General features: G+C 42.5%; 1 protein-coding gene across 4 annotated transcripts in view; it reads left to right on the top strand.

Annotated features, from left to right (window-relative positions):
* The window catches only part of LOC117961885 (kelch-like protein 29), a 216,517-nt gene that overhangs the window by 7,814 nt on the left and 180,867 nt on the right, over positions 1-27,836 (top strand). For 2 of the 4 annotated variants that reach the window (XM_034900866.1, XM_034900865.1), the window contains exon 2: positions 7,333-7,400. The exons of 1 other annotated variant lie outside the window; for it this stretch is intronic. The gene's annotated coding sequence lies outside the window, so the exon portion shown is untranslated. Of the gene's footprint in view, positions 1-7,332; positions 7,406-27,836 lie in introns of all 4 variants that reach the window. One more of the 4 variants, XM_034900867.1, reaches the window with a different exon arrangement.

Genomic DNA, 27,836 nt, shown 5'->3' with positions numbered 1-27,836 from the left:
CCCACAAAATTAAAGAAACTGGCCAGAGATAAGTGCGTACTCTTTTGTGGGTCCATCTATGTTCAACACTACTGTGCACATACATGCCGCCTTTGTTGAGAGCGGTGGATTAGCCCATGTCATAGTGTTATTGTGGCTTTAATATTTTCTACGTAGCCCATCAGCCATGCCTCCAGAAAGAAGAGCCAAGTTACGCTGCCCGACAAAATGCCGCGACTCGTTAGGCCCAGAGCAAGCAAGCTGACACCAAGAGCCAGGGCCGAGGGCCACACTAACCGGCACTCATTGGATAAGGACCAAGTTCCAAATTTACCCGTAGCTTCATCCCAATGTCATTTAATGCAAAGTTTGGAAACATTTGGTTTCCTGGGATAAATAACCCCGCAGCCCTTCTAAGATGAGCAATTTAAGCCGTTACCGTCATTTTAATACCCACACAAACTGTTTGAATTCACTTGACATGTTTGGGGACAGGGGGCCTGTGAGGCTTCATCTCAGGGCCCCTGCAGTCTGTGAGGCTGCTGGGTGGCGAGGGGCTCCATGGGGGGCAGGTTAAGCCTGTTAGCCCCATATGATGACACTGCAGGTTTGCTCCATGGCGGGGGGGGAGATGGGAAGGAGGGAGGCGTGGAACGTTGTTTCCATCTCGTAGCTCATCACCACCGCCACTACTGCTGGCGTGTTGTTGTTTCTGCAGGCTCCCATTGAGCCTGGCTACAGGGGACTTGTGCTCTGCGGCTATTTGACAGCCACACCTCCCCTGGCATCACTTTTATGAACCTTAGTCATTTTTAATAAGGTGTATTTTACTATCTTATCTATGCTTTGGAAAACACATTTATACTAAAGTATTAAATCTATTCTAGGTATGTCTGGGCTGTTGAAAATGTAGAAAATGCCAGACATTATTTAAGAGTACATTGCCCCTTTTGAAAGACAGGGATGTATTATGTAATCATTTATTTGAAATGGAATAATTGAATCTGCCTTGAGGAGAAGCGGAGCTCTGAAGAGACGCCTGCTGGAACTGGTTTTGAGGTGGTATGTCAGACTTGAACTGGCCCTGTCCACTTGAGGCAAAGCAGACTTCAAGTTACTTCAAGAGGAAAACAAATTTCATCGGTCACAGAAGTAACGTGAACTCATTCCCCCCCCCCCCCCCCCCAACTTTCTTCTCAGAACCATGGGGGAATTACAATAAAACTATCTAAGCTTTGCTACTGTCATTTGAGTGGTGCCACTACATAACAGTGATATATAGTTTATGTGCTGCAGTAATTCCACTGTGGTTTTTTTTTTCACTTGATTTCACCAGTTGTCTTGGAATTTGCAAGAAAATGAAGCATGTTAAATATTTGATACGAGCAGGCTTTCACAGGAATTGTCTGCACTCATTATGTAACCATTGTACATCATCCCTTGTGTTGTCCTTGGTGTTACGGGGACTTGTTCATTTTATTTTAGCCTGGCATTGTGCTTCAGGGGTCCCGGGTACGTATGTTCCACCACAATCCCTCTCGTCCATCGGGTCCCAGGGGCCCCGGAGGACGTGATGAGGCTAGTGGGACACACGTTCGAGTGCAGGACGGGTCTCAGGGCCCCAGAGGCCGAGGCCACTGTAGCAGAAAAATACAGTTGAACACAGGACTGTCCCTGGGACCCGAAGGACAACACAAGGGTTAAAAAGAAGAACCAGACCTGTTTTGGTTTGCCTGCATCTACGGTAGCTGGATCCTTCTACAATGCATTTCTTTTCCTTTTCTTCGAATGATCCGCTCATTTTTCAACTGTAAAACTCAGAATCAGTTATCTCCAGTAAGGAACGGATATGTAAATAATTCACATTTAATGGAAGTATACCTTACAGCCCAGTCTGATTTGCATACTCCAGCAGTGCTCGTTGAAAGGTGGCTTTAGAGTTAAGAGGATACATAAATCATGTGTTTGCAGGAGGTGTGACTTGCATCGTATTAGCATCCTATTTATAACCTGGTTACCTTTAGCCTGGCTGCATGCTTCCAAGAACTAGAACATCTTCTAAAAAATTGGCCCCATCCCAGCCACCTACTGCTGTGATACATGTACTCCAGTGTTGATTAATTCATGATGGTAGTTTCCCTGTTTAAATACATGCAGATCAATTCCCAGGGTCACTAAGTGTATTAAATAATGATATCATGACATCTAGGGACCAATAATAATAATAATAATAATGAAGACAGGCTGTTTGTATTTGCAGACTGTTTCCGATCTTGCCGTCTGTCGGGGGGGTCCAGCTGTTGCCATTGATGATGAAAAATTGTTTGTCACATTCACTTAAACTGGATGTCAATGGGTCACCGAAACATCAAACTGGGACTATCGGTGTTACTGAATAGGGGTAAAAAAAAAAATACAAAGTCACGGGACATTGCTCATACTGCTGCCTGTACTTAAACTTAAACTCTCTTTGTGTTCTTGGATCTTTCGAGTGGACTTAAAAGTCGGGCGATTGCCGCTCAAATCTGCAGCCAAGGAAATGAAGGGGGGGAATAATTCGAGAGAAGTAAAGTATACTTGCCCAGACATGAAGGGTGATGTTGCTCAGTCTCTGTGTGCGGCTCGTATATTTTCTGTCTGTTTCTCGTATTCAAAGACAAACGGACATTTGGCCGTGTTAAAACGGACCGTAACGCTAATAATAAAACGGCGGCTAAAGGTGGCGTTGTAAAGATATCTTTCATCATTGCTCCTTGCCTCTGGTCCCCTGTGTAACTTTACAACTTTCCCGAACAGACGTTTCTGTTTCTCAACATTTGCGAGATAGGCCGGCTCTGTGGATTCATTGGAGCTTTTGATTTTCATAAGTGAAATCTTAAAACTGTAGTTACGCCAGCCGGGGGTGATTTGGCAGTCTGGCTTACACAAAGAGGCTTAGAATTTGCAGTTTTTAGAAGTACTCCCTGGCTTTGTTTTCCTGGTCATATAATAAATGTTAATATTTTTAAGACAATTCCTTCCCCCTGAAATGATTAGTGCTCTTTAAAAAGCGGCTCCAGCCGCCTTTTGAGAACGAAGGCAATGTGGGAGCAACCAAGTCTGATTATTAATGGCGGGTCTCTATCTCTCAGGCCCTAATTGGTCTCTGCTGATTGCTGAGCATTGTGATTAAGAAATGCCATTAAAATTGATGTATTATGCTTCCAAGTGTTTTTCCCAGTTAGATAGCTCATTCAATCAATCGATAATTACAAAGATGATTTATTGCTCCGGGTTCAATTTGACAAGTTTACAATAATTGCCATGGTCCAACTTTTCTCTGTACGTACCGCGGTTCCGAGAGAGCGGCTTCTTGTGCAAAATAAATTGAAACCGTTTTCTTTGATAAAGTGTTATGCCTGTAGAGAAGCCAACAAAAATGATTTAACAAAGTTTCATTGTTCCACGTTTATCCATATCCGGAAGAGTAATCTTTTCAATTTTAGCTGTTATTTGTCACTTTATTATGGAGTATTTATCTATTTCTTATCAGTTACTGCACAGCTTCTCATGTGAAATCATTCAGTGGAGGCTTTTGAGAATCTATCTGCACATTTTCCACCACGGATATGCAAGTAGTTAATGAGGAAGAAGAGACAAAATATAATTCTATAGGGAGAAGTCAATGAGGTAGTTAATGATTTTACTTTGTGTGGAGTTAATGGAAAAACATCTCTAATATCACGGCAAAGTAAACATTTTTCCTATGGGATTTAACTCTTCATGTAGAAAAAAAAACAAGATAAATTTCAGTTTTCAGCTCCAAACCGTGTTTTAGCACAACATAATACAATATTTGAATTTCTTTTGCATTAAAACCACGCTCTGTTGTGCATTTATATAGACTACTATGTCATTACAAGTTGTATTATGAGTGTTTTTGTAGTGTTGCTTATGAGCATAATTTATCATATGATGAAGAGCGGTAGCAGCAGAATTGAAAACCGAAACTAAAATGTATTTAGGGGGTAATATTCATTACAACTTTTTAAAATATCTTTATGTATAGTTGGACGCCAACTTTTAATGAGATTTGACTTAGTAGTAATTTGCCAGCAGTACATAAACAACCAAATGTCAAAACTTTTTTTTTAAGACTCACTCCCCGTGCAGCAGCAGCCGCTTTTTTTTGCTCCATAAACTGATGGTGGAATGAATTGGTTTTATATCAGCGAGCTACTGTCTTTTATCATCCTCTCGAGGAAGATTTGGCAAGCTAGCTATTTCCATTCTTGCACAATCATCACAATGGAAATCCGACTTTTTTTATACAAAGAAACATGCCTTTTCTCCCACCATTTTTCATCTTAAAAGGCAAAAATGCCGTCAAAATCCTGTTCTTCAGACTATTAAGTCTGACGTGATGTGTGTGACTTGGAAGTGGAGTCAGCAAAACATGATGAATGAGCGTTGAATAACAGTTGACTTTTTTTGTAAAGGTTTCCCAGAGTGCTTTGCCTCGAGACATATGGTGCGACTCTGCAGCCCCTGCTGAGAACTGTCTATTGTCGGTGTAGTTATTTTGAAAGAGAGCAGCTACTTCAAGTTTTCCAGTTCTTTGTGTTTTTGAAATTCATTTTTGCCGGCATATTTTAAGGTGGGAACAAATAAATTGACTTCATTTACTTTAGGTTTAAAGTTAGTGCCTTGCTCAAAGACTTTCATCCAGTTATACATTGGAGTTTTAAAAGGAAACAAATCCAACCTTGGATTATCTCAGATTGCTGCATTTCAGTGTTTTTATTGTAAAGAAGCGGCTCTAATTGACATTTCTGTTCCTCCTGAAGCTGCCTCATCTACGTCTAATTCAGTAAGAAGTTGCCTACATTTCCCAGAATTACTTTTGCGCACCCATAGAGCATAGAACATGCACATGTTTGGGAGTTCCAGCTGCAGCTTTCAGTGTAGGTTGAGAGAGAGGGCTGTGATCCTAGTGGAGGATTCCCAGCCTTTAAAGGTGCCCCGCCACATCTATTCCATGACTTTGTGATAATGTCTGAAAACTTTGTAAAATGGTCTAAGTTGGTCACCTTGTCACAAGCCATTCTAGTGTGGGTTAGAGCCCAACTGATATATCGGCAGGCTGATATTATTGGCCCATATTAGACATTCATATATCACATATCAGCATTTTTAATGCATGATTATTTTTTATTTATATTCATTCCTCCGAATCATTTATAATGACAAATAAATGATTCTGATAAATGAATATTTAAAAAATAAAAAACAGACTGTCAACCATGTTATGGGTGATGGCGTTGCATAGTCTGTCCACCAGAGGGCGCTCTACAACGTCCCTGTTGGTAACATTGTTTATTTTTTTTCCTTTGTCCTTTTAACAAAAACACATTTTTCATATTTCATATCTTAATTTTGAATTTTGATACATTTTATTTATCAGAACCTTAATTTATTTTGATGTTCCTCTGTTCAAAACAAATTCCTATCAAAACCCACAAATATCTAATGTTAGGGAAATCTGTCTGTTTTGTAACGCGTTCCTGGATTATTTTTTTTAAATATGTATCGGATTTTTAAATAACCAAATAGTCATATTTGTATCAGCCTTGAAAATCCTGTATTGGTTGGGCTCTATCGTGGTATAGAAAGTCTGCAGGAACATTCAGCTCAATTTATGCCAGTTCTCATTAATATTCATCGAGCTCAGCTGCTTGACTCTGATTGGGTAACAGTTAGCCAATGAGAGCCTGGCTATCTGCATCCTTTACCCAGCTCATGAATAGTAATGAGCTCAGGCAGCATGACGTCAGACTGACCAGCTGTTGTGACTGGTCTGATTTCTTTTTATTTCTTTTCAGTGGCTAGAGCTGAATGAGGAGGTAGCTGTTCATCTTCACATTCACCACATAACACACACACACACACACACACACACACACACACACACACACGTATGGACCTCACATATTTCAAAAAATGCAGGTAAAAACGGTGTTGTGTGGCAGGGCAAAAATTGAAAAAGAATTAACATTTTCGGCCCTTTTCAGACTTTTTTTTTCTCAATAAAACCACCTTACTACCACTAGTTTTACACTACTTTTTGGAATTCGTGGTCACTAACCCTCATTTATATAGAATTGTACCTAATATTTGAATTCAAACAGCAGAAATTATAATAGTTAAGATCAGAGCAATGGAAGTGATCAATTGTATTTGCAAAGAGCGTTGTATGGAATCCAATTCTTTTTTTCTGGTAATTTGATTAAAAAGAAGCCCATATTTTAGATATAAACATTTCTTAAAGGGGTCAAATTTGACCTGAGGACAACAGGAGGGTTAAAGTTCAACATGGCTGCACTGCATTCTGGTGTTTGGAGTCTGCTCTCAAGAGGAAAGTTGTATCCTCTGTACGATTGTTAGGTTTAGCAAGAAAGCCCCTTGTTCTTTGATTGTGAGGGAACCAAAACGTGAATGTTCCCCTGGTCATTATCTGCAGTAGAAATCCCACATAAATGAGAAATGATTCTGACTAAAGACTCCATGCTTTTGTTTGCCACATTGATCTATGTCTTTGATCCCCTGTGTTAAAGTCATAATTTAAAGTCCTAAAGGGGGAGGTCTACCAGGGTTCTTTTTTACAAAAAAAGCCCTTGTACACTGATCCGAACAAGACTCTTTCATACTTAGACAGATGCACACAGAGAGCGAGATGGGGTGACTTCCAAAGGCTGCCACCGCAGAGCAGTCAGATGATCGCTTATTTTTTTCTCTTCTCTTCTTTTTTTTCTTCTTCTTTTTACGAACACCAGTGCTGTTGTTGGGTTTCGACAATGAGGGCCTTTGAAGTGTCATCTCCCATGCGGACCCTTTCCTTTGTCGTCATCTTAAAAAGAGGAGAGCGTTCCTTTTGCATGTAATTGTTGTATTTCTTTCTTTCATTTTCACTCAGGGATTCATTTGCTACCAATTCCCGGGAATTTTCCCAGCTCCAACCTAAGGCCTTGACTTTGACCTTTTCCGCTGCAGAATTATCCGATGTTAACCCCTGATGTGCTCTGAGGACAGTGGAAGAGGTATTGATAGGTTCCTCGCTGTAGCATATGTCCCCGTGGAGTCCTCGTTCTGTTCTCCAGACCAAAGATTACGCTGACAAATCTCTTGATGCAGATTGTTCCACACTTAAATGGGTTGTTCTTTTGAGCGCAGGGATGCCAGATTTATTTTTTTTCTCTTCCTAATTCATTAACAGATGGCGAGCGCAAGAATATTAGGGCCAGATTTATAGACGTTTTCATTTCATTTGTGTTCTTAAAGCCTCACCATATTCACCAACTGTTATTGTTTCTGCAGGTGTAGACGGCAATACTCAAAAGATCTATTTGTCTGTGATGAGCATCCCCATCCACCAGAGACCAAAGGTACGGTAAGACATAAAAAGCTCATTATGTTATGTCCCAGTAGGCATTTTCCTATGCCACAGGGAAACCACACATCGTGCTACAGAATGTAAAAAATAACTCAGTTTTCCCATTGAAACTATTTTGAACAAATCTTTTTTTGTTTATCAAAAGAATTATAAACTGTACTCCAGTATAACCTGACAAATTCCACTTTTTCATTCTTAACATTTCTTGATCCTGTTGATATAGTTTACTTGTGTGTAAGTGTACATGTTCTGTAGTGTTGGCCTGGTTTAGTGGGGGGTTGATCGTCTGGTATTATTTGATATATGGCGTCGTTAATTCTGCTTGACTTCCCTGCTGCGTCTCGAAAATTAGCTATGTCTGTCTTTGTTTCTTCTCCCGCTAAGACCTCGCAATTCTGTCAGCGTGCGCAAACCCAACGGGCCTCCAAGCTATTATGAGGTTAGAGTCTGATCTCGGGTCATTAAGAGATAGGATTACTCCTGGACCACAGGACCCCAGGAATGTACCGACCCCTCTCGGGGTCTGCACACCGCTGATGAAACAGAATTGAATTAATGGGGTTGCCCACTGCGAGGACTGATTAGAACGACACACTGCCTTTTGATCCATGAGCGAGGTGACCAGCCGCGGGTGCCACAGGCACATGGGCGGGGGGGGGAGTTAGGGTATGTGTGGATGCCCGTACTGGGTCGGTGCATCACTGACGAGCAGGACTCATTATGTGCTCTCTTTGCTGGGGTTTCAACCCTCACTGGGGGGGCTTCAGGTGTAAAATCATTGTGTGCGGTTTGGTTGGTGCGTATACCGTGGACTATGTGCTCCAAAGCTGTGGTGGTCCATGCTGTGCCCGGCTCTCACCGTTTGGCAAAGGAACTGTAGTGCTGTATACATACTGAAAATCTCACCTGCTGCCACACCTGCAGCACCTTGCGTTATCTAGTCTAAACCAAAGCAGTTATGTTTTGTGTGATGCTGTAGTCCGGCGTGTGTTGAAGTGAAATAACAAAAATCACAAAGCCTAAATAGTTTCTTTACCACTTGAAGTGCAAATTCTTGTGGTAAAATTGGTCTATGACGTGTACGAGTTGATGAGGAGCACACAGCATAACAACAGGCCTTTGTGCACCAGGGTGTCTCAACCTCGCCTATTAAGGCACCAGTACACGCCAAGAACAAGTGACAACAACAACCCAGCACGCACATCCAATCAGAGATGGGCCAGGTGCATGGGGCAACGTCTCATGTTTTCTTTTTTCCATTATTCACACATCTAATTATGGCACTTTTTGTGTGCACCCGAATGCAACTTTATGCTGTCCTTTTTCTTGAAGTTGCTATCCCTATATTTAAGAAATTACTGCATGTTGTTGTTTTCAGTTACCAAAAGGTCTTCCCCCTGACTTTAAGTGTGGCCGTCAAACGGCCGTAATCCCTTTTCATACAAACTAGTTCTTTGAGCATACCCTGACACATAGTCTGCAAATTGACTATCCAAAAACAAATCCCACTGTAACCGTGATGCAACAAAAAAATCTACACAGAAGTTTGTAACTCAAATGTATTACAACCTTAAATGATAGGTTCCAAGTAATTATTTTGGTCTTGAAACGCTGCTCTGTACTATAATAAATCCATTATGGAGAGTTTTAGCTGATTTATAACAAAGTGACTACAGCATGTAATGGCTCCGATTCTGTTTGCGCGTGCAGTAAATATAACAAGAAAGGTGTTTTTAAACTTTTAAGGGCACTATTTGGAACTCTGCATTCAACCCATCTACTCGCTAATGTAAAATGTCTGTGGGAATATCTTATGGCCTGTGGTTACCACCGCCGGCTATAAGGTGTCTCCATCCGTCTCCGTATACCCATAAAGCTTAGAGTGGTTTGGGGGTTTTCCATTAGTTGGTCTGACTGTTCTTACTCCAAACATACTGCACCACATTTTACTAGGAGGGCACAGACGTGCATTTTCACGCCGCCGTGGTGGGGTTATTTGTCGCAGAGCCCGGTTTTGAATGCTTTCTTTCTCATTTTAACAAAAAAAAAGAGTGATCGAGCGTTTTCAAACCACTTCAGACATTCGTGGTGTGACTGTGCCCTGAATCGACGCAGCAGAGTGTGAGAACAAGAAGAGAGAATAATAATCAGTTCAGCATAAAAAAAATGACAAAAATCAAATGATCCAAAATACCCCACTGCCTGCCAAGCCTGTGTTCCAATTTTAAGTTGGAACACGACACAGTAGAATTCTTTTTTTAAATTTTTTTTTTTTACGGCTCATACCTTGGAAAAGTAATGGTCATCATCACCGTTGTTTGCCCAGCAGTGTGCCGTTTACGTTGGCCCCCCCGACGGTACGCCAGCGCTGTCTGCCAGAATCATTCTCAAGGCCTCCTCGACTAATGATAGATGACAAGCTTCTGCGAGGAGGAAAAGAGGTCTCCTGCTAGCACGCAGACCCACTCAGACAGAGGTGCCATCAGCTGGCAGCCTACCTCCTGCACTAGTTGGGGGGGCGGGGGGTGCGATAAAAGAGAGTGGGAGAGAAAGCTACATCTCTTCTGTTGAGGAGTAGTGAGACGAGTGCAGCGACTCCTTCTTGTCAGTGAATAATAATAATAATAATAATATAACAGAGTGGTCACCTTTTGTGGCAGCCAAACAAGAAGTTTTATGCTGGTCCGCAGCACTAACTTTGACTTTGGACTGAGCATTTTTATGACTTTATTATTCATTTTTATATGGGTTTTGCAGCTCTCATATTTCTATCTGCAGCCATTTTGTTAAGCACCTGTTTGGGAGTGCTCTCTGGAACAGTGGGTGCAGTGGCAGGGCATGCCAGATAACCAAGAGAGTGTCTTTACCTTTTTTGACAGCTGTAACTGGGGAACTGTGGGAACCGTGAGCATTCATAGCACATTTTTGTGCAAATCTGGCTATTCATTTGGCTGATTAAGACCATGAGATGCTGTCGAAAGCTAGTAAGGGGACATTGATTTCATAATTTGTCAAACTACAATTCTCAAGGTCCAACTAGTGGCCACGTCTCAATCCGGCCACTAGTTTTCACTCTACTAGAGCTGCAAGTAATGATTGTTCCCATTGATTCATCGGCTGATGACTTTCTCAATTTCATTATTGAGTCTAAAATGTACGAAAATAGTGTCTAATGTTTCCCAGACACCAAGGTGACGTCTTCAAATGTTTTCTGCAACCGAAAGTCTGGAATCCAAAGATATTCTGTTCACAAGGAAATTAAACCGCTGCAACCCGCCTTGGACAAAATATTAGAATCTTTTGAGGGTACAAATCATTCGCTGTGACATGCAGCCATCTGGCCAGTAGTTTTAGAGATTTTCCTCTGGACCAATAATAATGCCTTTGCATGTAGCACTGTTTATTTCTTCTTCTTCTCTAGTATTATTAGTATTAATCATGTTGCCTATAGCCATAACTATTAATTAGTAACTGCGTTTTCAACTACATCGATATTTGGGAACATGGGATTACTATCGGTCAATTTGTTTTGCATTTTAGGATTACATCATCTATCTTGAAGAAATAAAATTATTCATAATAACAGGTTGTGCTATTGCACACATGTGCCTCTACCTAATGGAAGGTCCTGCTGTGAGGGGATAAATGTATTAAAATGCACTCTCCTTTTAATTTTAAGCCAGTCACGTGTCCTCTCCCACTGGGACAAGGGAGGGGAAAAAGCCCTGAGAATGTATCTGGACAGAGCAGTAGTGGATGTGGCTGTGGAGATGGACAATGACGTGGCTAGTTCTGGGTATGTAAGAGATGTCACTGATGACGGGACCGCTGACCTGGCCGCTAGGAGGTGCATGTCCGATGTTGCGGTCTGGTGGGCAGGAAGGAGGGAGCGCAGAAAGCGGGGAGCAAGGTCATGCTTTCCACAAGCCTCCCCCGCAGCCCACAGCGCACAGCCACTGCCTTAATGATGAAAATGGCATCCTCCCTTCTTTATTTGTCGGGCACACTGGGGATCCCATTGACATGCCGTAACCAGACCATAACAGAGGCGGAACAGAAACCCACATGCATAAACACAGGCCGCGGTTCACGCTGTCGCACGTACCCGCTTATATTCTTGTCACATAAACGGCGAGGCATTGTCTCCCGCTTGCCCCTTGGGCTGATTAAGACGTTGGGCGCCGCAGGGGGTCGGCCCGTGGTTAAAGGGGCATGGAATCCTAAGAGGCTGACACACACTGACGCACACACATCCACACAGCAGGGGTTTTAGCATGGCGTCTTATCAAGGCCATTGAGGCTAATATCTGTGAATGGGGCATGCTGGCACTTTCAGCCACGCTATCAGTGTTATCTCCTTTCCCTAAAATGCCGCCAGGGACCGCACAGCATAAGCCCATCATAAGACAGTGGAAAAGTATGTCTCTACTAAGTGTTCTCACAAGAGAGTGGAGAAGTGAAATGAGCGCAATACTCCTACGTCAGATCATGCTTTGCTGAAAAGATAAAACTTCTCATTTTTTTTTCATATATATACTTTTTGGAATAAGTGCCTCTGTGCAGTGTTTCACATAGCACATTGTACATAGTCTACAAAAGAGCCCATTGCATTTATTACATAATAAGCTGTCCAACATAAAAGACCCCACTATCTTTAATTACCGTCACCTGGCCTTCCACTGAAAGGAACAATTTTTTTTTGTTTAAACAGAAAACCTTACTGGAATTAAAAGTGTATCTCAATAGTGTCAGTGCAGGATAGGCAGCAGTGACATTGAAAAAAAAATTAATTAACAAAAAAACAGGCGTCACATTGATTTGAACAGTGTCAGCAGCGATTTATTTATAGAACCATGAGCTGAAGAAATACCGGGCTTTACAAAAACACAACCTCAATTGGGGAAAAAATATCATTAAATCCAACAGTTACACAAGCTTTACCAGCTTGTATTTGTTTTGTGAAAAACCCCTCTTTGATTTTTTTTATTCCAATATCTGTCCATCCATCCATCTATTCATCTGCCAAACCCTGTCAGCCGTGGTTCGCCTGAGCCGTCTGGTGCCAAACCTTCACTTCGCCTTTGGTGAAGCTGTCCTGCAGCCCGAGGATATCAAGCAGCGGGGCTTTACCATGTCGGGGCATACAGTACGTCCGTCATGTCAGCTGTCTTACTTAAGAATACCTACACCTGAGCGTTCCCTTGTGCTTGGCCTCCATTCAAGTCATGGTGCATTGCTTTTTATACTAGGTATCTGGTTATGGAGAGGCGTTACGGCGTGACTCATATATCAAAGCTTAGAGTGGGTCATTAGGTGGCGTGCTGTTGTAAGATACAGTAGTTATCACAGCACGTAAGGTATATTGTTTCACTTAATGTCTCGAGCAGCACTCAACTGGAGCATGGATATGAAACTGTGTGTGTGCTTGAGGAACAAAGTCATAGGTAATCTTATCTTTGCAGAACATTATATTATATTGCTCCCACCACCACAGCATACTCTACAGAAGCTAGAAAAAGGGTTATTCCAGCCAATAACGCAACGGTTTATTTTATTGTGACCTCCACAATGATGCTGACACCATGCACATATAAAACTGAGCCTACTCACTGCATTATGCAATATCTGAGCTTAATAAAAGAGAAAAAAGAGAAGAAGTTATTGCGGCTCCTTCCTCTTTGTTACTCGCTGAACTTGGACGGACATTGAACATTTTCAGCTGACTCAAGCTGTTTGGTAACAGAAAAAAAGTGATTTCCTCTCCTTTTGCCTTCTGGTTGGACCTGTTGCCCAGTGCAGCGGCTTCCTGTCCAGTAGGGGTGATCCGAGTACCCGGCTGAAACGAGTATCCGGTACGGATAAAGCACTTTTGCCGAGTACAAGTATTATACGAGTAATATGAGTCAATATCCGTGCTCGGATTGAATACAACCCCTCAACTGGCCGCGCAGCGTTCTGTGATAATCACAGCGCCCCCCGCCTACGAACTCGCTTGGATCAATCACACACACACACACACACACACACAGAACACGGAGAAATGCGCTCTCTTTCTCTCGCTCTCTTGCTCTCTCTATCTCTCTCTCTCTCTCGCTCCCGCTCCGTCAGGCAGTCAGTCGGGTCTGCGGATCTGTTCCGTTAACGTTTAGGGTTTCTTCAGCTTCAGGTTTGTTTTTAACTTTGGTTTATAGTACTTACATATCAACGAGTAGATTTCTGGTGAACGTGGGTCTCAGACAAGCTGCTTGGTTTAAATGCAACTCCGCCGCGTCTCTGCCATCGGAGATTTTTTTTTTTTTACTGTCAGCGGCCCTCCGCCCCCTCTCTCTCTGTCTCTCTGTTACTCACACACACACACACACACACACACACACACACACACACACACACACACACACACACACACAAACATATACCTGGTGTGGAAATAAAAAAAATTAAAAAGAACCAAAAAAAATCATACTGATCATAAAAAAATAAAAAGTTAAAAAAAGAAAGTTATATTGAGTATGAAAACTCTTGTTCATTATATTTTACTTCATAATTGCAACTGCATGTGTTGTCATTGTTGCAAAACATTCTGTATATCGTGTGTTTGTTACCATGACAACACCATTGATCTGAAGCTTGATGCTGTCATGTAAATAGTTTTCAAATCAGCAATAAATATAACCATTTTTGATCAACTCATATCAATTGCATGCTTAAATAACATACCGGTTAAAGCCCCTAACATTTCAAGAGAACCCGACCCACTTCCGGTTTAAATCTGACCACTTCCGGTTTAGGCCCCGCCCAGTACGGATACGGATACAGATAATGCTGTACTCGCTCATCCCCACTGTCCAGCATCAGTTTAAGAACATGCTGCCGTTGTGAAGCGCCACGGTCCACCTGCTCCGGCCCCGGCCAGATTCAAAAAGACTCATTTGGAAGAAAGCCATCTCCATGCCTGATATGAAAACTCCCTTTTAATCGCATCCTGCTCTGTTCTCCGCTGAAATCAAAGAATTCAGATGGACTGTACCTTCTTATCATCTGTGGTCGATGTGTCCACGTAAACATTTTTCTGTGAGTTAACCACGAGCATCATCTGGCAAATTTTTATTTGGATATCTCCCTAATGTTGACGTAAGCCTTAATGGCCATCTGCAGAGTGCAGCTCATTATGGCCCATATCTCTGGCCCTACATATGTATGAGACGCCTCAGATGTTTAATGGCGTTTTCCACGGCTGATCACTCGGGGCACAGACAAACAAAAACTGCATATTCCACTTAAACAGGGACTCAAGAGGCTGCTGTCACTTATCTGAATGGTCTTTCAGCGGAGATGAAAGAGCTAATACAGACACTAAGTAATTGAGAGATTACTGACATGCGACAGGTCATTTGCAGTTCTGCATTTAGCCAAACCATGTTGATAAAGATTGGTTCTTCAGCTTCTATCTGGTCTTAATATAGTCAGAAGGCTTTGTCAGTAATCACACCTCCTGATGTGCATTTGCTTCACATTTTGACTTTTTAAAGGATCCTTACGCATTTTTATAGACATGTGTAGTGCAGATGTCAAAGCATCTCTACAGGGGGCTCGGCAGAGGCTACCCCGTGCTTGTAAACCTGCATTCCTGCACCATGTGTTTTTTCTCTCAACTCTGCCCCCAGAGTGTCTTTCAAAATCCTTGCATATCGCTCAGGCAAAAAACTAATTTCAGTTCCAACTCCCTCTGCTTACTGAAGTAATCAAAATCGACAACAGCTTAGCAGCTCACACAACACCAGTTCCCCCCTCCAAGTTTGTTTCCTTAAAAAGGAAAGTGTTGCTTGCAAAATTTGATTTTGAGATTGAAGCAGAAATTTGTGGCAAAGGGAGCCCGAGCTGGAAAACAATGCCGTTAGTGCCTAGCTAGGCGTGTTGTCTGGAGTGTACTCGAGTAATGAGCGGCGGTTCGTGGCTTTGGAGAGCAGATGAAAAAGAAGCTGTCTTCCATACATGCTGGGGAAAACGAATACTGCACGTCGGTAAATATACCCTATCAAAAGAAACTGCGTCACTCTGTGCAGTTGTCTGGCAGGTGTTGTGTCGGTTGATACGCCTACAGATTCCATTCAATGTAGTGATTTGAGTCAGCGGAATGTAACTGCATCCTGCATGCAGTCACTTGCGTCTGTCACAAACCTTTTTCTCTCTGCCATTTTATCTCATCATGTCACTTACGTTCCCCCCCCCCCCTCGTGCTTTTGTCAAACTTCCATCCACCCACTGAGATCAGATGAAAGCAGACATGGCGAACACGACACCACTAAGTTGCACGCCTGGAGCAAGGCATGCCGGGATGGAACGAGGCATGCAGCACGCTGCTCTGTGACAACGGTACGGGCCGGTGATTTAAGTGGCGCCGTCTCCTGTAATTGCTGAAAATCTCATTTGGATGTATGGTCCGTGGGGTGTTTTAATGCAGCCCTACTGTAATGTGTTTTTATGAGATTTCTCATAATCTTGTTTTCTCAGCGATTGTTGCTGGAAATATGTCGTTCTCTATTTTCTCACCATGCTTGGTTTGGCAATGAGTTTTCCTCACACCTGTGCTTATAAGAATCATTTAAAAAAAAAAACTCACACTGGCTGTCAGTTTTAAGTAGTAGTGGACTTTAGATACTGTTTTTTTTTTTTTTTTTTCTGAGCCAAACAAGGCCAATGGTTTAATCATCATTTGAAAGTCCAGTCATGGTATTTCTCTGTCTACACCAGCGCTCGTGTTTCTGGTGCTAACTGACATTTCCGGCCACTTGTTGTCTTGTCTAAAAACCATTTTGAAGTGGACACTTGGAACATCTACAAAGGAGTCTTCCTTGAAGCGATAGCAGGCTAAGAGCTGGCTTTCTTTGGAGTAATCCACAGATTCAGACAGTGTCAGTATATGTGTAACTTTGTTATACAGGCTATTATTCTTCATGCAAAGCTATTTAATTACAAAGCATTATCAAGAATATTAAGTACTTGAAGTGTGCACTGTGGAGCTCTGCATATATACTGTAAAAGCATATGAACAAAAGTGGTGAAAAACCTTAGAATTTTTAAAAGTCTGTTACAGTTTTTCCAGAGTAAAGGAACTTGCATGTCTGGCCATCACATCAGAAGTTTAGTTTGCCTTGCTTTACCCCAAAAATGATAATTTTTTTCATCCCCGTGGCAAAAACATGGGTTTTGACAAGTTTTTGAGGTAGTAGCTACACTTCTCTATCACCTCGGTGGAATTAAGTTTTTGCCATGCCTGGAGTGATTTCGGCACATCCAAGCAAAAGAGCTGACAGGGTCCCCATCCTCTGAGCCGCGGCCCCTTTCCCCTTACATCTCACCCGTGCCATCTGCACTTTCTTCTATCCACCAATCCAGCCACTTCTGGGCTGAGAGGGTCTCTTGTTTTGGTTGTGAAAAATCAATAGCCATTACAGAAGGGAGTGAAACGGAGAGAGTGAGGGAGGCAGGGAGACAGACTGCTATCCCTGTCAGTCTGACCCTGCCTGACGGCTGTCATCTCCCTTAATTGCTTTGCTAATATCATCCCCACTCAGCCTGGATCTAGGTCAGCAAGGCCCCTCTGCTGGAGCTGACTGGAGGCTGTCCTCCTCCATGATCTCTCCCTCTCTCTGCCTTTTTTTATTTTTCACCTTTGGGGCCATCTCAATTAGAATAAAAACATAGAGTAGGAATACAAGAAAGATACATTGTTTTTTGTTCTGAGATGAAATGGATTATTGCAATCAAAAAACCCCGGCAGTAGATAATTATTTATGCAACCTGCTCTATTCTGGGATAGGAAATAGGCTCGCCAGAATTAACCTTTTATATTTCCCTCAGGTGACGCAAGATCTGCTTTTTCTTTGTCTACCAGCTCTCTGCTGTTTGCACCTTCAGGTCAGACTGCGAAACATCTTAGTAACTGAGAGGCTTGACATTGATAACTCCAACAAATAAACCTGTTTTCTATGTTAGTTTAGATGATATAGATGGTCGAATCAGTCATTTCTGTTAGTTTCCCAGTGGTTTCATCAAAACCAGGCTTAGCGAGACAGAAATGACTATACATTGATAGCAGTTGACACAGTAATGATGAACTATTACTGCTGTCATTTAGGCGGAGTAAAGTTGTTTTCATTGTAGTCTGTAATTTTAATGCAGAACCATTTATTTAGTAGCAAAAAAAAGCCCGTTTGTTGGCCAAGGATGGGCAGGATGAAATGTCAGAAATGAAGAATCAGCCCTCTGTTTCTGTTCCTTTTTAAAGCAATGCTTTAATAGAAACTATTTTAACAATGACGTCTGAGACAGACTTCAATGATTGTTGTCTTAAAGCTTAAAGTCTGGAAAGCCAACTGCATCCGCGGTATCGTTCCAAACAAACTCAAGAGTTGACTGATTTGAGACAGAACACCACAATTATTTTTTCAAGTGGGTTAGCAACAGAGAATTTCTGAGATGAAACTTAATTTTCCCTTCCAACTTTACTTGGCAAACTCCGCTGGCTAAAGGAAGTAGGCACAGTGGAGTCGGTGTTTCTTGGGGAGAGGGAGAGAAGATTATGTGCGTGTTGCGGATGAAGCACAGGCCAGCTGTTTTCTGCCTCAGGGAAAATGCTAATATTTTTGTGTGTGTGTTGTGTGTTTGGGTTTAAGGCATGTTTCGTCTCCAGTTGTCCAGTGTGGCTTGTATTTCTGCATACCTGTCTCACCTTTTTAATAATAGTTTGAATAGAAATACACATTATGTACGTGTTAAAACGAATACTACAGTAGTATTGGCCAGCAACCGGGACCCAAACTCATACTGTCACAGCTGAACACAACAAACAGATTTAATAACGAAGACATCCGTTAGAAAAAGCAGTTCTCGTCACTGGGGGGTGTGATTGGCTGCAGCTTCTCTGTTGTTCACATCTACTGTTGTGGCTACAGGCAGCCATTTTAAACAAGGTAGCATAGCACGGACGGGCAACAAGGGGCTAGTAATTGTGTCAGCGGCGCAGCTCTAAACCAGCACCTGTCGAGACCTCATAGTTTCCTCTGCTCCTGCTTTAATGGAGCATGCAAGGGCCAAGATGTGCTGCCCCGGCCCTCAGCCTAGGCTCTGTGCCAATGGCCTCCCGTCTTTCTGCGAGAGGCGCTGTGGAACAATAAGCCTAAGGTGGAACAGCTGGAGAAGGCATTAGTGTAGGACTCTTCCTGCGGGTCACCATTTCAGCCTCACCGCCCTTCGTTTGCTTACACAATAAGACCCCTCTTTCCATGACCTATTCCGATAGCAATAACCCCGTCTTGTGCCTCTAGTTGTATTGTTGAAATTGAGCGTAAATGTACAACTGGTGCCTAGGTGTAGCATTCACACCTTGAGGTTTAAATGAGTATTTGGAGCATGTGGAAGCCCCAGCTTCCAAACGGTTTGCCTGGCCTCACAGGGAGGGATCAGCAAAGTTTTTGGTGGGCTGTAATCCTGTGTCTTTTGGCCCTCAGTCCCAGATTCCAAAGAAATCTTCTCTCTATGAAGAGTAGATGAAGGTCCAGCTGTCCCCCAAACTGTTTGGTTTGGAGGTTTTTGGGAGCTGAATGGAAGCAGACCCTCTGGGTAGCACAAGGCCTGTTGTTTTGGAACTGCTATTAGTGGGAATAATGCCCAGATTTCACAAAGTTGTGGTATCACGGTTCAAAACCCCATTCAGGCTTGGTACTAATAAGCTTCTGACGCAGAAAGACACATTTCTCATTCCCAGTTTCTCTGCTTGCTTTACGCCTACATTTTCTACAGAATCGCTGGATTTCATTATTTGCCGATGATATCGGAATTTTCCCTTCATTACAAATATTGAGTTTGTTGTCTATTTAACCGGGCTTTGGATTTGCGGCAGTGGGTGTGGACAATTCTACGGTTTAAGAACCTGGCATGATTCTGAAGTAAGACATTTCTTGCACGATATTCCATGATATCGGAGAATTAGACTCATGAGTTTGAATGATGTGTTATTTATTAATTATACATAATGTTTTGGTCAAAGCTTGAGACTTGAGTGTTTTTGCCTTAAGATCTAGTAATGTATCACACCTGGGAAAATTCAAATCAAGTCCTATTTTTTTGTTTCTAATCTACATCTCTGGTATGAGAAATGTAATCCTTTGCAGAACAAAACCGTAATTAATCTTGTCGCACCAAGGAGACTGCGGAGAGCAGAAATCCAGGAAATTGTGCAGGTCCAATTGTGCTTCCAATTGTCTACTCTGTACCCGGCCAGCAAGCAGGCTCGGTGTTGCTCTCATGTCGATCAGCCAAAACGCGTGTGGTGGTGCTACTTTCCCCACTCACTGTCTTCCTGGAGCACCATCTGCAGCTCGCTGCCTCAGTGTTTGCCTCACCCTCCCGATCCTATTCAGATGTGAATGCCAAAACAATCAGATAGGAAGACATTGACATGAATACTCCAAGGTTGGATTTGTGAGTCAAATTCCCCCCCTTTGCTTCCCTGCATGCTGCTGAACCGATTTTTGAAATTGAGCTTGCTAAGTGGTGTCTTCTTGGCCATGCAAGGCCAAAGCCTCACAGGGGAAAATAAACAGCGGTATCTAGAAGTGATGGCTATAAGACTATATTGGGATGATCTTTCCATTGCTTTTCAAATTGTTTCATGTCTTTTTTGGAGCCCGGATTGGTCTGTGTGTATTATACATGCGCGTCTGCAGCAAACTGCCAGTTATCATATTCAACATTGGCAATTGACTCCCATCATCAGTCTGTAGCCGCCTGACTGTTAGTTTGTAGTCAGAATTGTGACAAAAGTAACACAAAACTGAAATTTTAACTATAGACTGAACTTGAAATGTAAAAGCCACGCCAATGTCTGAATGCCTCAAAGACACAACAAATATTGGTCAGATTATTATTCATTTCAAAATACATCTGTCCAATCAGGCTCAAGGTGCAGTTGTAGTAACGTTAGTATCTGGGTAGATATGGCTAGCATATTCTAAGTGTCTGACAACTTCATGGAAAGGATCCCTAAAGAGATAAGCCTTTTTTACACCTCTTTTAGAACTATCTGTTTAACTAGAAACAGCTCAGGTCACTTGCACTAAACCCACCAGACTCCATTTAAAAAAAGCAATACTTTTAGCGTATATAGAGCCCACATATTTTCCCATGTAACTCAGTTCACCGTGTGTTTATTTCAGCCAAACTAGAGTTCCAGAGTTGTGAGAGTAGAAAGAGGACCCAAAACGGCTTTTCGTAGTTTTATTTGGTTTCTGTTGACTTTGAATCAATTGTATTTTACGATGATAAAATTACTGTGTAGGTACATGGAGTCTGGTGGCTTTAGCTAAAGCAATTTTGTAGATGTTTTTATGTTTAAAAAAGTATGACTTCTTAACCGAAAAGTCCTTTAGAAATTCTTTCCATGACGTTGTCAGACACTTTGAATATTAATCTGAGCCTGTTATTTATTATTATAAATTATTTTTATGTTATATTTTATTTATTCGATTTTAAGTTTCCTTCCTGCCCCATTTACTCAAATATATCTACAGAAACATTTCCCTTTAAAAATAAAAATTCTGAATACAGAATTAAGAGAACATGTAATATCACGAGTCAATCCGCATTCAAAATCTCATTCTCTATCTTATGTGTCACAGATCACAGAAATGAGTTGTTGAATTAATGGGGTTTTGTGTTTTTATTCTCATCTTGCATCCCCAGATCTGATTTACTGTGCCTATTTAATATTGCAACAAAACATCCATGCAATGACCCCTAACTTGTTACATTTTAATGGGACTCGCGACTCAGACAGAGAAGTTGATTCAACGTGATATTTAATAAATGAACAACAGGACGGTTATTTTTTCCCGAAAGTCTTCCGGACATGTTGGATAGATGTGTCTCAAATTATATTTTAAGATTGGGCTAATTGAAGTGGCCAGTCATTTTAATGTCTGTGGCAGGCGGCTTTACTACCTCCTTTGAGGCGAACGGGTAGAGAGTCACATCGTGGAAGGACAAGTGGTTTCCTTCATTACTCAAATCCTCACCCTAATCTCATTTTCTACTTGCGGCCGGTCCAACAACCTTTCTAGATTTGGGGAAGTTTCAGGTCTACCAGGCAGTTTTCAATTAGGAAGGGGCGGAGAATGAAGACATTACATTTCTGTGTCTTATTAACCTGAAGGTTGAATCCAAAGCCATGCCTTTTATTGCTGTTTAAAAGCCTCGGGTATATGACGTCTTACATGACTTTATAGATTTGGGACACATATTAGATCAAAAAGCCAAAATGTGGATCCCAGGAACTCTTACTGTTAATAATAACTAATTAGAGATTCGGCTAAATTATGTTTGTTTATCACATAATTAATTACCACCATCGCATTATAGCTTGTCTTTACAACAGCAGTCCATAGACTTGTCCGTTCTTGCTTTGATCAGCCGTGTTGCTTTAGTTTCCCCATGGTTGTGATTCGATATGAGATTCACCAGACAATTTCCAGTTTATTACTGCTGTGTCCACTCAGTCCCTGATAAGATTAACCAATGTCTATGAATCATTGCTGGAGAGTATTTGAGGCGCTGGTCAGCGGCGGAACACGTACATCCAGCATTGTTCACGAGAGTGGCACGGTGCCCTTGTGATATGAGCAACGCTTGACAGAGACTTCCCCTGACTACTGATGCAGGACCGCTGTGAGGACGACGTCCTTCTCTTCGGGTATTGGCCGAGGTTTGGATTGAGTGCATGGGTGTGATGATCCCTGATCTGTGGGGAAGGCGGTGATGTGCCTGTGGGGAAAACGCTCTCCGGCCCCAAACCCAATTTCCACTAAAAGATTGAGGAGTCTAACATGCTCTGGGCAAGGTGGTGCTGAACTCTTTTTTTTCTTTCTTTTTTTTTTCTCCTCTTGTCTTGTAATCGCATCAGGCTTTTAATTCTTTCATGAACCAGTCTCAGATCCTTTTTTTTTTTAAATTATTTCATGAAGAGAAGGAAGATGAGAGAGCATGTAATTGCCGCGTTGGTCCCCGGAACTCTCGGCAGCATGCTGCATTTTTAACAGTCGTTTGTTTTTACCACAACGCTTGTGGTAATTGAGCGAAGGCAGGTGTTGACTTTGACCGATGGTTTATGAACACATGTGCATCCACATACTGAGAGTTAATGAATTATGTATTGGTGCACTGGAAACAAACCGATCAATAGAAAATGTCTAGCTTCAGTATTGAGCGGAAATGTGGCACAAGTTGGCCATCAGGAAGAAATCACACCACAGTACAGTACGAGTTATTAATGGCTAAATATGTTGCATGCAAGCATGTTCCTCCCGAGTGCCCTTTGCTACATGGAGTTTGATGCGCATTTGTTCACCTCGCACTGAAGTATTGTGAGCTGCTCTAATCCACCTATATATAGATGGAAGGACATCAGATCTGTCCATGTTTACATCATGCTCGTCTTGTCTCTGTCAGCACGGCTTTGCAGACTTAATCCTGACAGGTGAAAGTGTTGTCCGTGCCGTCTGTGTGGGCTGTAGCCTAGGATACAGAAACCGTCTTAAATCAATAAGCTTTCAGCGCCACACTGCCCATGCGCACAGTTTCGCACCTTTTTTACCTTGAAAAGGTCAGAGTGGCCCGGTATTTTAATTCCTCATTGTTTAGTGTGAGATCTGGCTGGGAACACCACCACCACCTCCACCAACAACACAACAGTAGCAGCACCAAGCGCAGGCCGTCCCTCTCCTTTCTGATCGGCTCTGAGATTTCTTGGAAGATGGATGGTTCTAACGTCCTTGACTGGTTTGCAGTGCGCGCTGCCATGCCCTCCCTCTATCCTGCATTTTGAACCACCGTTCACCGTTTGATGGCAGGCAATTACAGGAGATTGTTTTTCTTTTGTTGTACATTGCGGTCGGCCCAGTGCCCCTTTTTTCTTCTTGGAAAGCAGCGCCCTGTTCTTCTACTTGACAGATGCACATAGCTCGAAGACGAGCAGGATTTGACTGAGCAAGCACAGATTGATAGGTTTCCAAGTAAATTTAGTCAAACGTGGATGAAATGAGCGGTCTTTGCTGGAGAATAATACTTGTTTCTACTGGTGGTTGGGTGTGTTGGGATAAACACAACTGCTCGTCTATTTCTATTTTTTATTTGTACTAGCACTTGTCTGCGAGTTGTCATGAGGAATGCATATTTCCATAGCCTGAAGAAACCGAAACCATTTCCCATCAGTATTGTTTATTTGCTGTAAGAAGGCGATAATGGTGCAACTTACCCAGAATAGTTCAGCCAATTATGCAGGTTATTCAGATTTGATAAGAACCTTTCTTCTAATTAAAAACAACTTCCTAGGAGAAAATATAATTAAATCTGTCTTGAATCCTAACAAACAATGATGAGTTTAACCTGGAGCTCGCGCTTGTCATTTCATATTTAAGATATTTCCTAATCTTAACCGTATCAATCAAATAAAATTAGGCCGCTGTTCTGGCACCCCCCTCCTCTGGTCGCTGAAATGAAAAGTTTCATCTTTCATTAAGTGAGGGCATATGAAGAGCAGAGGACGTGTGTGTGAGAGAGATGATGTATAGCAGTAATGAGTGACTGAAGGATGAGAGGTATGGAAAGCTGGAGGAAAATGACCTGGCGTTCATATGTGGAGACATAAAAATAATGATAATAATAATACTAATCAGCATGGGTTCCCAGCACTTAGCAGCAGCATGCTGCGCTGCAAACAGTGAGCTTCACTGACGTAGGACGAGTGTGTGACAGAGATGGGCTTCATTCTTCTCTTTATGGTGGGCTCTTTTTCTGTTTTTTCTTTTTTCTGTGTATAACCCAGACCCTGCAAGACTTGGCCAGTGAAGGGGCCGCTCATTAAAGACGTGTTTTACTGCTGGAAAGAGGATCCTTTCACAAAACTACGCAGTAGAATGGCGCCAACATGTTAGAAATTGGGCTACATGACCAGAGAAAACAAAGAAAAAGAGCTGTAATATCCTCTTTCCTTAAAAAAAACAAAAAAAAACACGACAATACCAGAAAGCATTGCGCATTAATATAATATAAAGTTGATTAAATATCTTTAGAGTATGCCTTTTAAAAATGACCGCCACACCATCACCAAATAACATCCCAGACCAAAGCTGTTCCTGTGATGCATGGTTACAGCAATAGAACATTATATTCCTACACTTATATCATTTTGATAAAAGATCCCACGCCACACTAAGCCGTGATCCCTTTATGATTACTTTAGAAATCAAAACAGAAATAACTAATTAACGTGATCTGCAAAATTCTTGATCAGTTAGCCATCGTGGATGAATCCTGCCCATCCCTAGTTGATAGTCAAGCGGCAATGTCCAACCAATCACCTTCAGTCTTTCTAGCTTGATATTTTTTTTTCGGCTCACAACAAGTGTTTTGGTATCCAAAAAGCACGCATGCAGGATGTTAACCGTGGGAATGTAGACGTCTTGGCGCTCCCCGGCGTTGGCAGTCACCCCAACAGTCTTGGTGACATTCGGCAATTGGAAATGGCATTTGTGACAGTCGCTGAGTAAGAATAATATATTCACCTCGGTCGGCTGGTGTAGCCCGCACCGGAGCAGGCAGCTGCTGCAAAGGCACCGAGCGTTCTCACACTGTCAACAACTTGATTTTATTACCACAGATAGGAGTGGGTAGCCAGCGATGCAGGGGTCGTGCTTCATTTCGATGTTTGGGTAGTTGCTATAAAGGCAGTTTTTTGTGGCTTAGATAGTATTTCCACACGTTCACATTGGTGGTGTTTTTGTCTTTTATTGCAAGGTAGTGGCGCTTTAACCCACGCCAGGATGCTGTGAAGATGTGGCAGTAGGCTATTACTTTCTGACACATTGCAATGCACATGCCATTTAACATTTCATTCACATGATGTACAGGGATGCGTTGCCACATTCAGCTTGTCACAAACAGCGTTTCCTTTAGAATATTTTCTGTATTAGATGACAAAATGGCACGCGCTGCCACTCCCGTGGTGCTGATGTGGAAGCCTGGTGCCAGAAGGTTTCATTTACTGTCGCCGCGCATATTTACCCCCATGTATATATATTTCACAAAAACATAGCATACGTTAAAAGTTTTTGGATTGATTCTCCTCCTCCATTGGTTTCAAATTTGAAATCAACTCGCGGACTTAAACTTAGCTAGAAATAAGTAATCCATCACAGTGAGCTTTTCAGCACCGTTGGCGTTTTCCAGAGTAACCTCCTCACTCTCTCTCTCTGCCCTACTCCTTCATTTATAACTCCCTCTCAGCTATGCCTCAGGACTCCTATCCATTCAAAGATATTCCGGCTTCGCTCCGTTATCCCCTGTCTAAAATCTGAGAGCCGACTCTTAACAGGTTTGCTTTATCCAATTGTGTAAGCACTAAGCTGCCACTCCTCTCACTAACTCTGGATACGATTGTCTTTATTAGCCCAGTTAGCATCATGTTTAATGCAAACCTTCCTACAATGTCCTACGCGCCTTTCTCCTCTGGTTTTGATTGGTCTGACAACATAAATACAGCACTTTTCAGCAGCCGGGTCTTACGTGTCACATTGTGTGTCCTTGACCACACGCCAACAAGGACAGTTTTTTTTTTTTTTTTTTTTTTTTAAGTGGTCCCTGCTCTCAACTGCATTATTATCACACAACAATAGCATAGCTTTATTCACTGTGATGGATGGCCTAGCATAAGCCAGGTACAGGGCTATGCAGTTGTGAATGGAAGTAAATGTAAACTAAATAAAAAATTTAAAATCTATGTGAGGCATTGGCAAGTGCTTGCCAAAAAAAAAATGTTATTTGTAGTTATGGCAAAAGTGAGCTTAATCATCAGTATGATTCTTTAACTACCAAATGGAAGTGGGGCATACAGACTACCTTTGCACATTTAAAAATAGACATTTTAGTCAAGAAAACAAGCACACTTAATGTTAGGAATACAGAGGAGAGAAAATGGATGGGCCTTGTAGTTGATGTTGAGAGATGACTGAGAATATACAGTTCTCTCCTCTCCAGCTGCTGCTGCAGAGTCCCTGCCATGCCTGAAGGACGTCGGAGCCCCCTGCGAAGTCCGTCCGCTTCTCTCCCAGCCCTCCTGCCCGATCACCCTGCAATCAGCAAACTCCCACATTTAATAAGCGCCGTGATCGATGCGGAGGCCTGGAAGAGAAATGGAGCGGTGAAGATGGGAGGATTGCTTCCATCTCTGGCCCCATCGTGCCACTGTAGAGCCGGGATTGAGTCGGCCGAGGCTAAATCGGCGCTTGTCAGGCTGCTGTACCGGAGTAGATTGAAGGAGAGCAAGAAAGAAAAAGAGACCAGTAGAGCTTGATTGCACTCGCAGCTCAAGAGAGTGCAGCCTATTGTATTTACAATCCTAAGCATGTATGCATGCGCTCTCATCCCCGCTCCTCCTCCCCCAGGATTGAGGAGGCGTGTAGCGCGGCGTCCACAGAGGGTTCTCGGCACCGCCGTGCATTTTACCGCTTGTAAAGCAATCATTTCCACCCTCCACCCCTCCGCCCCACGCTCCGGCTGCTGGGACTGCTGAGTCAGCTCACCTTCATATGGAGAGTGGCTCCTTCAAGCGAGACGTTATTGATTTGCCCCCGTTTGTAAGTGGGGGGGGGGGGAACGTTCCCAAACCTCTCAGGCCAATTTTGCTGCGCTGCGCGGACGGGAGCGCCGCTGGGCATTTGATTGAGAGGAGAAAAAAAAACACGCGTTACTACCATCACACACATGTAGCACGCAGACAGTCGCACATGCGTTAGGAAACATGATTGAGTGTTACATTGGAGCAAAAACACAATTACACACATGGATACATCCCTAGAAAAATACAGAAATGCATACAGGACTGTTAGTGGGGCATCAGTCTTTGGGCAGCAGCTATGTGAATGTGGACTTTTTGTGTGTGCACATTCATATACATAGATACAGTATATAGTTGTTGTTGTTGTTGTTTTTCAGACTAGAGTGCTGTGAACTTAAGTGTTTAAGATCGGTTCATTCCAACATACGCTTCATACTAAAGCAGCAGATTCTCTTTCTCTCATACCTCCAATTTTCTTCCACCACACCATACTGGTGGGAGTATTCTCTCTCTCTCTCTCTCACTCTCACACACACACACACACACACACACACACTCTGAGTCACAGAGAGCACATTTCACTAGAGCACACACTTTACTTCAATGTGGGCCCGAGCCAGTGAGCTACATCATTGCTTCATTTGGATCAAACTCCAGGGCTCAGGAGTCATTTATCTACATAGTGTGTGTGTGTCTAACCTTCAGGCATCCTACTCTTCGCCACTGGGAGAAATCAATGCCATGGTGTAGAACAAAGAG

This window comes from Etheostoma cragini, chromosome 18 (assembly GCF_013103735.1).
Source record: "Etheostoma cragini isolate CJK2018 chromosome 18, CSU_Ecrag_1.0, whole genome shotgun sequence".
NCBI classification, from domain to species: Eukaryota; Metazoa; Chordata; class Actinopteri; order Perciformes; family Percidae; genus Etheostoma; species Etheostoma cragini.
The sequence above is the reverse complement of the archived record's forward strand: the minus strand, read 5'-3'. Positions and strand labels throughout refer to the sequence as shown.